The sequence below is a fragment of the Leptosomus discolor genome, chromosome Z (assembly GCF_034619465.1).
Source record: "Leptosomus discolor isolate bLepDis1 chromosome Z, bLepDis1.hap2, whole genome shotgun sequence".
Classification (NCBI taxonomy): Eukaryota; Metazoa; Chordata; class Aves; order Leptosomiformes; family Leptosomidae; genus Leptosomus; species Leptosomus discolor.
In genome coordinates this window covers 43,433,235-43,444,646 of record NC_141419.1, presented here as the reverse complement: position 1 = coordinate 43,444,646, position 11,412 = coordinate 43,433,235, and positions in this window count along the sequence as shown.

Genomic DNA, 11,412 nt, shown 5'->3' with positions numbered 1-11,412 from the left:
CTTCACAAAAGAAAAAAGTTATGATGATTCAGGCTCTATTGAATGAACCTGTGCTTCAATGTTGAATGTCTAAAAACAATTGATGTCTGAAAAGATAATACTCATTTTGTGTAAAATTTTTTACTTCATGACAGAAACATTGTGTTTACAGTTATTGATGACAGCTGACAAAAGGCTACTGAGAGGTTTTACCTGAGAAGTGGTTAGTCTTGATGGATTTCACTGCAGGAATATTCTAGAAATACATTTTAATGTATTTTTTAATATTCATATTGCTGATTCTTTTTACAACTTACAATAACACTTGCGTGATTTTAAATACCTTCTTATATCCCCATTTTCTATAAGTTATCACATAAAAGCAGCTATTGAAGAGACTATTAAAAATGTATAGAAATGTTTTAATTATTAGACAGCTTTTTGTATGGCTCATCTAGGGTGTGGTTTGTAAAGATGTAGTTATGGGGAGGTCCCACTGTCTGTAGACTGTGCTCACCGTGTACATCAAGTGGTATACATCTTTCTTTCAAGGACATTTATTTCCAAAATGCTTTGTAACCCCAATACCTGCGCTTTTCTAACATCCTACCCCCATCCCCTGCTTAAGTACTATCCCTAGGATATAATTCAGAATTCACCCCATTGCTTCCAGCCACAAAACATTAAATGAGTTTTGTTATTGCTCCGCCTCCCCAAATTTAAACTAAAAGAAACTAACTGCATTATGAGCAGGGTATTTGTTTGAAGGAAGTGAAATGACTCTTCCTTAGGACAAAAATAATTGATCCAGCTATAACAGACTGGAAACAAACTTCAACATCTACTTACTAACTGTGATGACTAGATGAATATTATTCACTCTCTTTTCTCTTATTTTGTCTATCTTGCTTTGTCTGAAAGCAAGACATCTATAGCTCGTTGGAATATTTCTGATTACTTCTTGTACATGAAGAACAAAGAAGGTTTGCCAGAAGTTTGTTGGCTAATTAGTGATTTTTCAGATTTTGAAGCATTCAGCATCCTCACAGATAGTCTGCCTTAGAGCTCTGACCTACCTGGATGAGAATGGGAGCTAGTGATCAAAGGAAGTCCCTTCCTGAAGGCTTAGAGAATAAATGAGGTAAAGTGAGCTTCAGATCTACAACCATTTCATATCCCCTCTACAAATGTTATTAATTGGCTCCACTGTCATACTTCTCTCCAAATGCAGGCCAAGAATTAAGTATGGGTACAGTCTGAATGACCTTTTAGTCTACAGAAGGGCTTAATACCAGTCCAGTCTGAGACCATGTTGCTGCTGTGATCTGAATTGATAAAGAAGTTTAGTGCAGTACCTTTCAAAGCTGAGATATATTCAGTTGAGTCAATCTAACACAGAAAATGCATTTGGTTTTGACTCTTCAGATGGGCATTTACCATTTACCTCTTCAGACATTAATGTCTCTTGACTCCTTGATTTAATAAATATTGTAAAAACAAATTGGGTCTTGTATATATGCCTGCAGCAGTGACATCATATTTAAAATAAAAATACCCCAGGAGGTTTTCTGAGGAACAGAAAATGTTAGAAGCAAAGTTTAATTACCATTTGTTTTCTTTTATGGATGTATCTATGGCTTGAGATTTTTTTTTTGTAGGCTTGAAATTGCTGATTTTATGTGTGTGTTATACATTTATACATATATTTATGTGGAGTTACATTTATTATAATGTGTATATTTATATAAAATGTGCTTTAATTGTTAGCTTTTAAATTGGAAAGACTTAGATTAAGTATATTAAGTTCACCTTAGACTTTTTTGTTCAGCCACAACGAACAGATTTTGGGATTGTGTTCCAAACTGGGTGTGATTCAAGCTTGTTCAATACATCTTGATATAAATAAGAGGCTACTATAAAGTTGAAGATCTATGAGAGGTTTTCTAGAGAATTTGTACTGAATTTAAATTGTCATTTTATTTTACAAGTGACTTTTCAATATTTATTAAATTAAAATGCAGAAATACTCTTACGTTGTGTAAGGAAAACATTCTATGTAATGAAAATCCTGGGTTAAAAAGACTGTCATACAGGCCTTAAAATAGGAACTGTTAATCAGGTGTAATTTCCTTGTACTATTTGCGCTAACTCCAGTCTGGACATGGCAATTAATACGGTTGAACAACAGAAACAGTAGAATTGCATTATGTCCTTGTTTATTCCTGCTGTTTTCCCATGTCAGTAATGCACCAAGGGATGTTAATGAATCTATTCATTTCCTCTCTGGCACTTGCTGCTATTTCCACATGCTTATGGTGTGGAGATCAAATACACCATTCTCTATGCTAAGGTTTGTAATTAGTTTTTTAATAAGTATTGACGTTTCTGCACAAGTTTCTTTTTGACAGACTTGCGAGGGATTTAGGATACAGGCCTGAACAGCTGTCTCAATAATATGCAATGTTTTCTTGTGATAGTGATGGAAACTGGTGATTTTCCTTTTCATAGGTAGTGGAGTGTTTTCACCAAGTTTCCATAATTTTTTGACTAATTTATTTTCAAAAGCCATATTTTTCTCTTTTTTCCACTAGCATTACCTTTTGAGCTTTCTCATTCTGCTCTAGTGTTGTATTGCTTTCTCTCCTAAATTTTGCTGAGGCCTTGATGTTGTGAGGCCTTGCTAGTCTTTGCTATTACTTTTGGCTTTATAGACTTAGAAAGGTTAATTAGGGTAACTTCCTGATGTTTTTCTAAAGTAGCATTGGTTGTCCTTGGATTTCAAGGGCATTTGTTTTGTCATGACTGAGTTTGAGCGAGGTGTGGCATGCTATTTTTACAGGTTATTTGGGATTTTATGAAACTGTTACTCAGTATTGCAGTGTTTAGCTCTTCTAGACAGATTGTATAGAATGTCTAGATATTGCTTGCCTGGAATAGCATTCAAGTGTTTTGCATCATTCAAACTATGGGGCCAAAAAGAGAGTAGAAAGAATGTGGAAAGAATGTGTAGCACCTTTTCACATCCTGCATATCTATCCACCCCATTGGATTTTCTGTTTACAAAACTCTTTCTCTAGCTTTAGGTGGCATTAGTAATATTGGCCACTAGAATTGCTGAATTATGCTGTCTCTTCCACTGCTTTTTTTTCCTGCTGTTGCAGTTTGCCTTCAGTTTCTTTTCCCTATGATAGATGCTTAAACTGTACTTTTGAGTTCAAATCAGAATGTCTCTTTTTTTTCTTTTTTGTTGTTCTCCTTTTTCTGTATTGATTTCTGTTTTGCTGATCTTTCACAGGTATGCCTTTTTTTGTTTGTTTTTCTTATATTGCCAGCACAAGGATTGCAGCCTACTGGTGTAGATTTCTTCAAGTATGTAAGATTTTTTAGAAACTTCCGAAGTATTACATTTTTATATTTTTATTTTTTTTTTCCAGATATTGGGTGAGATCATGTCCGTCTATGCAAATTTTGTAGGTTATTTGTGAGAAAGCTACTTCAGACACCAAGCATATTTCTATGGCTCTTTCTCAACTGTGATAAGCTTCAGATTCTTTCTCTCTTATTTTTTCCATTCATTAGTCATCATGTTATGGTTTGCATTTTTTGCCTTTAAAATCAGATGGCTATCATTTCCTTGTATATAACAAAATACAATTTTGTTTGCTCAAAGCTGTATGTGACTGTTACACATTGCTAACAGTCTACTTTGGGTATCCGGGTATGTGCTACATCTGTTGAAATAGATTTTCGGTCAGTGGAGTGAATTTCCATGAAGCATGCCATAGTGAGGCCTCTTCACCCTACATGCTTATTATCACCAATGCCAGAGTAGACTTTTTTTTGCTTCAAATGCTTCTAATTAGCATGTTTCAGATTGCTCCCATTGATGCTAAGGGTGTCAAGTGGGCAACTGTCTCCTTCCATCATGATTTTTGAGAAGTCATATATTGCTATTATAGCCCAATGACAAAAGTTAAGCTGAATTATTTCTATCAGCCCCAGACTCAGCTTACATCAAACTTTAACACAGAATGAGATTCCAAGAATGTTCTCTGCAAAACAAACATTTTTACTGAAATCTTAGCTTAATCTTGTTTCTCTAGCTGCTATTTCTATGAGGTTAAGTAGACTTCTTGTTACAGGCCTACTTTTTACTGGGCTTGAAATGGGCAACTGTAGTAAAACAGACAGTCTTAAGGAGCTCCAGTTTTGCCAACACAGGAAATGCGCCTTTTGTATTAGAGAGAATATTTGAGGGATGATGGAGGACTGAGTGAAAATAGATGACTGAGATAAGAATAAGAGCCTGAACTGTGCTCTCTTAAGATATATTTTTAGTATGGAGTTGTTTGAGGGACAGGTGTTGGCTTAAAATGCATCTGTAGAAGTCAGTAGATTAATTTAACCTTCTGCACTGTGAGCATGAAAGCAATGGAAGATGGGTTTCTAATCTAAAATGTTCAAAATAACTTTTTTGTCCTTTATATAGAAAATTTAAGGTAGTTTTATTTCTGTTGTAGGGGAGTTATGCTAAATAATGAGAGACTTTTGTTTTCATCATGCAACATGCTCTCTTTAAATTAAACTTTCCCAAAGATGACTATTTCCCTTTCTGAAAATAATGAAGAGGAACTGACATACTTTCAAGTTTCTGGTTTCCAGCTCAATTGGAACAAGGTCATGTTCCTTTCTATTTCTACAAAAATTATTTTCCAAATTCATTTTAATCTGAATTGAAAATGGATTGATATTTAGGTGAAGTTCAATCAGTGTTAAAAGTGTAGTGTTAATTACTTTGATGTGAGTTATTGGATTACAGAATATAATAACATTTTCTTTAGTTATTCAAATGATTGTTCCTCATGGTTCAGAATATTTCCAATCAGACTTTTACAGATAGTGAAGTCCTGGGTCAGCTACTTGTAGTACTTAGCTGAAAGAGCCATATTTCTGATGACCTCTCATGATTAAATGCATGAAAAAAAGCCCATTCAAAACCTCTCTAATTTCTTCCTTTAATTACACTGATTTTTTTCTTAGTTATCAGTTCTAATACATGACTCAATCTGTTCCACTCTTGAAAGTTTCTGCAAGCTTTGAGGAGTGATTTGTCTATCTTCACAAGAACAGGTTGAAGTACTGGAAGAAAAGCAATACTAAGTTTATAAGAAAACCCTTTCTACTTTTGCAGCATTATCAGTCAGAGGATTTACTTGAAGAGAACAATCTAAACAGAGCAAATTAGATTGTCAAGATTAAAAAGAAAAGAAAGAATCACTTGTGTTAATAACAGTAGCAACTGCAATTCTTCTCACTATGATAAAATAAGAATAATTCTCATGATTCAGGGCATAATCTGATCAGTTTAAGTTGGATGGAATTTTTTCCGTTTTATCTTGGTGTAATGACTTAAATTGTTGGAAATCACTTAAATACTTGGAAATTTTTATACTGGTATATATATTTAGTAGTAAGACATCTGTGAAAGCAAGAACCTAGATTAAATGAAATTATTAATATTATTATGAAAAGATTTTTCCTATTTAAGTAGTGTTGATACTTAGCTAATTAAAATACAGATAGTTTTAAAACGTTGTATATAACTAGAAGCTCCCTTGTTCCAGTGTTAGGCACACTGTATATGGAAAAAAACGTTTCTAAACATACTCTTAATTAATAGAAATTGATTAGTAGAAAGGGAGACAAGAACTGGGATAAGGGGAAGAGCCTAAGTATATACTAAAAAAGTACCCTTATTCCAAAAATCAGTTCTAAGTGGAGAAATAAAGTAAAAAAAAAAAAAAAAGGATTGTAAATGACTAGAACATAATGTTATCATTCCCATCATAAAAACAAATGTGAGAAAAATGACAGGAACATGGACAGAAAAAATCTTCCATAGATGATACATGAAATATGGCATATGGAATAGGTAATCAGATAATGAGATTTCATATACTTCAAAAATAAGAATGGGTAAAAGGATACTGCTGGGAGTTAAAAAATAGCAAACCTATCTTTTCCTGCCAGTGAAATGCAAGAGATGTAGAGCCTCTATGCACATAAAGTGCAACACATTTGTTAACAGTAACACTGATCTTTAAAGATCAGATTAAGCCAGATAAACTTGACTTCTTAATTTTGTACTGCAGAAATGAAAGATGAAACAGTAAATAGAGGATGTTCAGATTTTAGTAAAATATTTTGTTCAACATTTCTTGATTTTTATTTCAATCATTAGTTCAAATGGTCTTAAAAAGAAGCATTTTCATAATGTGCTTACAATCTTTTCTTTTAGAAAATTTCTAATATGTGTGTCTCTGGTACCATGCACAGGAACCAATATAAGATTATACTCAGGGTACAAGGACTTTGGGATACATGAATTCAGTTACTGAATTGTAACTACAACTCTTGATTGACACCTAGTTATTGTTGTAAATTGACTGTTACTCAAAAGCATAAATCAAACCACCATAATACTACAGTAATTATGCATATAAGCAATTATCCTAGCTCTCACTGCATTATTATGAAGTTTAAATTTTCAGAATTACGCTCAATTCTGAACACCTATGCTGAAAGAAAAGAAATTGAAAACTGGAGCTCTTTTGCAATAATGTCACATACACACCTGCTGTGTGTTGTATTTGATTTTTCTTGGAAGAGAGCAGCATAATGTGAAGACACTAAATCTCTCTACCTTCTCAGAGAAAAAAAAGTGAGAGACAGTGGGTTCACATCTCTAGCAGTCATTGAAGTAAATGTGTGGTGAGTCAGGCCTCTAAATAAAACCTGGGCTTCAGATATTTTACAGGTAGTTCTCCCACAAGTAGAGTTCTTTTCCAGAGCCTAAACAAAAACTGTAAGAAACCGTATAGGAAAAGATATGATTTATCAGAATATGCCTCCAGTGACTTACGTATATGCTTAAAGACTTGAAGAGACATTTGAACCAAGTGATGGGAAGATTTTATGAAGCTGATGCTGAGCCTTTGGAAGACTAGGTCGTCTGGAATAACCCCATGCAGGCTGGAGACTGACTGGCTGAATATCACCTGCAGAATAAGGTCAGGGGATGGTCTTCTAGCCTGAATGAAGTGTGCAGTTATTGAGGATCTGTCTTTCCAAAAAAAGGAGCTGTGGGAGCAGATCAGCAGATTGCACAGCTCTAGAGATGATGAGCAAGAGGTTGACCAGATCTCTGACATCCTTCAGCTTTAAGAGCCTGAACCTCTAACTGTACCAAGGGAGGGGCAGACAGCATCCAAAAGCTGAAGACTGAAAGCTGGTGACTTCTGGCACAAGAGGGGTGTTCCTGTTCCATGTGAAGATTTGCAATGATGGAAAAGATTCAGTGCCCTCCTAACAGACGAGGGTCTGGGAGCTCTGACAAATGAAGCATCCATGCTGGCTGAGCCTCAGCCGTGGAAGAGCAACAGAAGGAAGCAGTGAGCGTCAGTAGTGGAACTCCTCGCTGGGGGGGCACAGAGGCCCCTGTCTGACCACCTTACCTGTTTTCTGGGGCATTTTCTGCTTGCTGAGACTTATATTCAGGATGTTGTTGAAAGGCTTGTTTGGGCCTCAGTCTCTTACCCGTGGCTGTCCTTACACATGGGCACCCACGATATAGCTAGGAGACATCTACAAAGTATTGGGTGATTACATGGCTCTGGAGACAGTGGTCAAGGCCATGAGAGGTCCAGATAGTTTTATTCTTGATCACTATCCTGCCAGTGATAGGAAGAGTCTTAACGAGGAGGAGATGGATCCCAAGGGTCAAAAATTGATTGCATGGCTGGTGTCAACAACAGGGTTTTGGTGTCTGTGACCATGGGATCATCTTTGAGGATCATGGACCGCTTGGGTCCATTTGACTAAGTGAGACAAATGAATCTTTGCCAACAGTCTGGTCAATCTGATAAGGAGAGCTTTAAATTAGGAATGATGGGGAGAGAGAGGAAGACCAAAAGTCAAACGAGGAAGTGGTAGACTGGGTTGAGCATGCAAATGGTGTATGGTGATATGAGCATTTGTAATCAACAAAACAGGGCTGAAGTGGGGTCACCCCACATCCTGTATGCACAGGACAGAATTTCAAGGAAAGCTCTCATACATTTTCTGGGAGATAAGCATGACTAGGTGTCTGTACACTAATGCACACAACATAAGGAACAAACAGGAGAAATTAGAGGTCTGTGTGCAGTTTCAGGGCTATGATCTCATTGGGATCACAGGTTTATGGTGAGATAGCTTATGACTGGAGTGCTGCAATATATGGATACAGGCACTTCAGGAAAGGCAGACTGCGTAGGAAGGGCTGGGGAGTTGCCCTTTATGTGAAAGCAGTGGGAGTGCATGGAGTTCTGCCTTGGGACAGGTAATGAGTGAATGGAGAGTTTACAGGTGAGGTTTAGCAGGCTGACCAACAGGGATGATTTTTGAGTGTCTGCTACAGACTGCCTGATTAGGGAGAACAATTAGGTAAGTCCACCTTCAGACAACTAAAGTAAGCTTCACATTCATAGGCCCTGCACCTCATGAAGAACTTTTAACGATCACAATACCTGCTAGAGGGGCAATACAGTAGGACACAACCATGACATTTCTGGAGTGCATTAAAAACAGCTTCCTGACATGTGATTGAAAACTTGATGAGGGGTGTTGCTCTGCTGGCACAAGGAAGAATCTGGGGATGCGAAGTTCAGGGACAGTCTTTGCTGTGGTAACTGTGATGTGATGGTGTTCAGGATCCTGAGAGCAGTGAATGAAGCAGAATGCATGATCATAACCCTGGACTTCAGGAGACTTTGGCCTGTTCAGGAATCTGCTTCAGAGAATCCTGTGGGCTATGTTTCTGGAAAGAAGAGGGCTCTGGGAGAACTGGTTGATTGTCGAGAATCACCTCTTCTCAAGCTCAAGAAAGGTCGAGTCCAATGAGGAGCAATGAAGCAAAAGTAGCAAGAGACCTGCATGGATAAACAAGGAGCTCCTGACAAAACTCAGATGTGAAAAGTAAGTGTGCAAGAGGTGGAAAAGGAGAAAAATTAACTGGGAAGAACATAGAGATGCAGTCTGAATATGCTGGGACATGGTTAGCAAAGCAAAGCCCACCTGGAATTGAATCTGCCAAGGGATGTGAAAGGAAACAAAACAGGTTTTTACAAGTATATCAGCAGCAAAAGCAAGACTAAAGAAAATGTTGGTCTGCTTCTGAATAGGGCAGGTTATCTCATGACAAAGGACATAGAAAAAGCTGAAGTAATTAATGCCTTCTTGACCTCTGTCTTCTGGCAAGAGCAGCCTTCAGGAATCTCAGGGGAGTATGGAGCATGGAAGGCTTACCGTTGGTACAGGAGGATCAGGTTAGGGAACATTTAAATAAACTGAATGTACAGAAGTCCATGGGACTTGACAGGATGTGCCCATGAGTGCTGAGGAAGAAAGTGAATGTCAGTCCTATCTTAAAGAAGGTTGAGGACAATCCAGGGAACTACACACCAGTCAGCCTCACCTCAATCCCTGGGAAGGTAATGGTGGAAGTCTTCCTGGAAATTATTTCAAAACACATGAAGCACAAGTTGATCAGAAGTAGTCAGCATGGATTTATGAAGGGGAAACCATGCTTAACCAAACTTGTAGCCTTCTATGCTAAGATAAATAGCTTGATGGATGACAGGAGAGCAGTGGATGTTGGCTGTCGTGACTTCAGCAAGGCTTTCAACACTGCCTTCCATAATATCCTCATAGACACTTATAAGCACAGGCCGTGTAAGTGGACAGTGAGTTGGATTAAAAACTAACTGAATTGCTGGGCTGAAAGACTTTTGTAATCAGTGGTATGAATTCCAGATGACAAGCAGTCACTAGTGGTGGTGTACTGCGAAGGTCAATATAGAGTCAATACTCTTTAACATCTTCATTAATGACCCAGATTCTGGGACAGAGGGCACTCTCAGCAAGTTTACAGGTGATACAAAGCTGGCAGAAGTACTTCATGGGCCAGATGGTTGTGCTGCTATTTGGAGGGACTTTGACAGAGAAGTTAGTAGACGGGAACCTCTAGAAGTTCATCAAGGGAAATGCAAAGTCCTGGGATGAATAAGACCGTGCACCAGTACATGTTAGGGGCCAACAAGCTGGAAAGCAGTTTGGCAGAAAAGGACATGAGGATCCTGCTGAACAACAAGTTGACTGCAAGCCAGCAATGTGCCCTTGTAGCAAAAAAAGATTGACAACATCCTGGGCTCAGTTAGGAAAAATGTCACCAGCAAGTTGAAGTGTGGTGACTGTTCCTCTCTCCTCAGCACTGGAGAGGCCACTTCTGGGTACTGTGTCCAGTTCTGAGCTCTGCAGTGCAAAAGATACATGGACTTACTGGAACAAGTCCAGTGAAGGTCCAAAAAGATGGTTAAAGGATGGTGCATCTGTCATACAAGGAGACGCTGAAAGAGCTGGGGCTGTTTAGCCTGACGGAGAGAAGACTCAGGGGGAATCTTATCAGTGTGTATAAACATCTGATTGCAGAGGATACAAAAGACAAAGCTAGACTCTCAGTGGTGGTCTGTGACAGGACAAGAGAAAAAATTCTACAAGAGTGGTGAAGCAGTGGAACAGGTTGCCCAGAGATGTTGGGGAGTTTGTTCTGAAAGATGATCAAAATTAACTGGAGAAAGTCCTGAATAGCCTGACCTAACTGTAAAGTTATACCCTGTTAGAGCAGAGTGTTAACCGTCCAGATATCTCTCCCAGTCTCTATTATTTTATAACTGTAGTTATTAATATTTGTAGGGTCTGCCTTAGTCTTCTGATATTAAAATTGCAATAATTTCTATGTAAGGAGAGCTAAAAAGTTGGGAATAATGAGACAGAAATATAGATTATATAGACAAAAATACAGAAACTGTTTGTACCATTGAGACCCTTCTTGTATTTCAGACAAGTGATTTTATTTCGCCCTTGTTATTGCCCGTTTCACTTCTTTGCACTGTGACTGTGTACAGAAGATGAGAGATAAAAGCTGATATGTAGGTATCCCAGTTAACTAGCCTAACATGTTGTAATCCAAACCTCACACATCTGCTATGAAATGTGGAGAGTACCTGGAAAATAAGAATTCCAAAAGGAATTACAAAGGGATAAGGTAAATTAAGAAGTTTGCATTAGGGTATGTGGGCACATACCCTCCTCCCAGGGTAACACATCCAACCACTCCCAAAATGTGACTTACAGGGTGTGAGCAGGAGGGGCTGATGCCCAGCCTCTGTTGCACTGCAGAAGTGTAATATGCTGCTTCTTTATGAGACACAAGAGATTATGACCATAACACTGCTTTCCTCCTGGATACATCAGAAATGCACTGAAGTAGCTAGACTGCTTATCTTTTGATGTAAATTGTGTATGTGGGTGGGTAAGTGGATACGTGAAATAAAA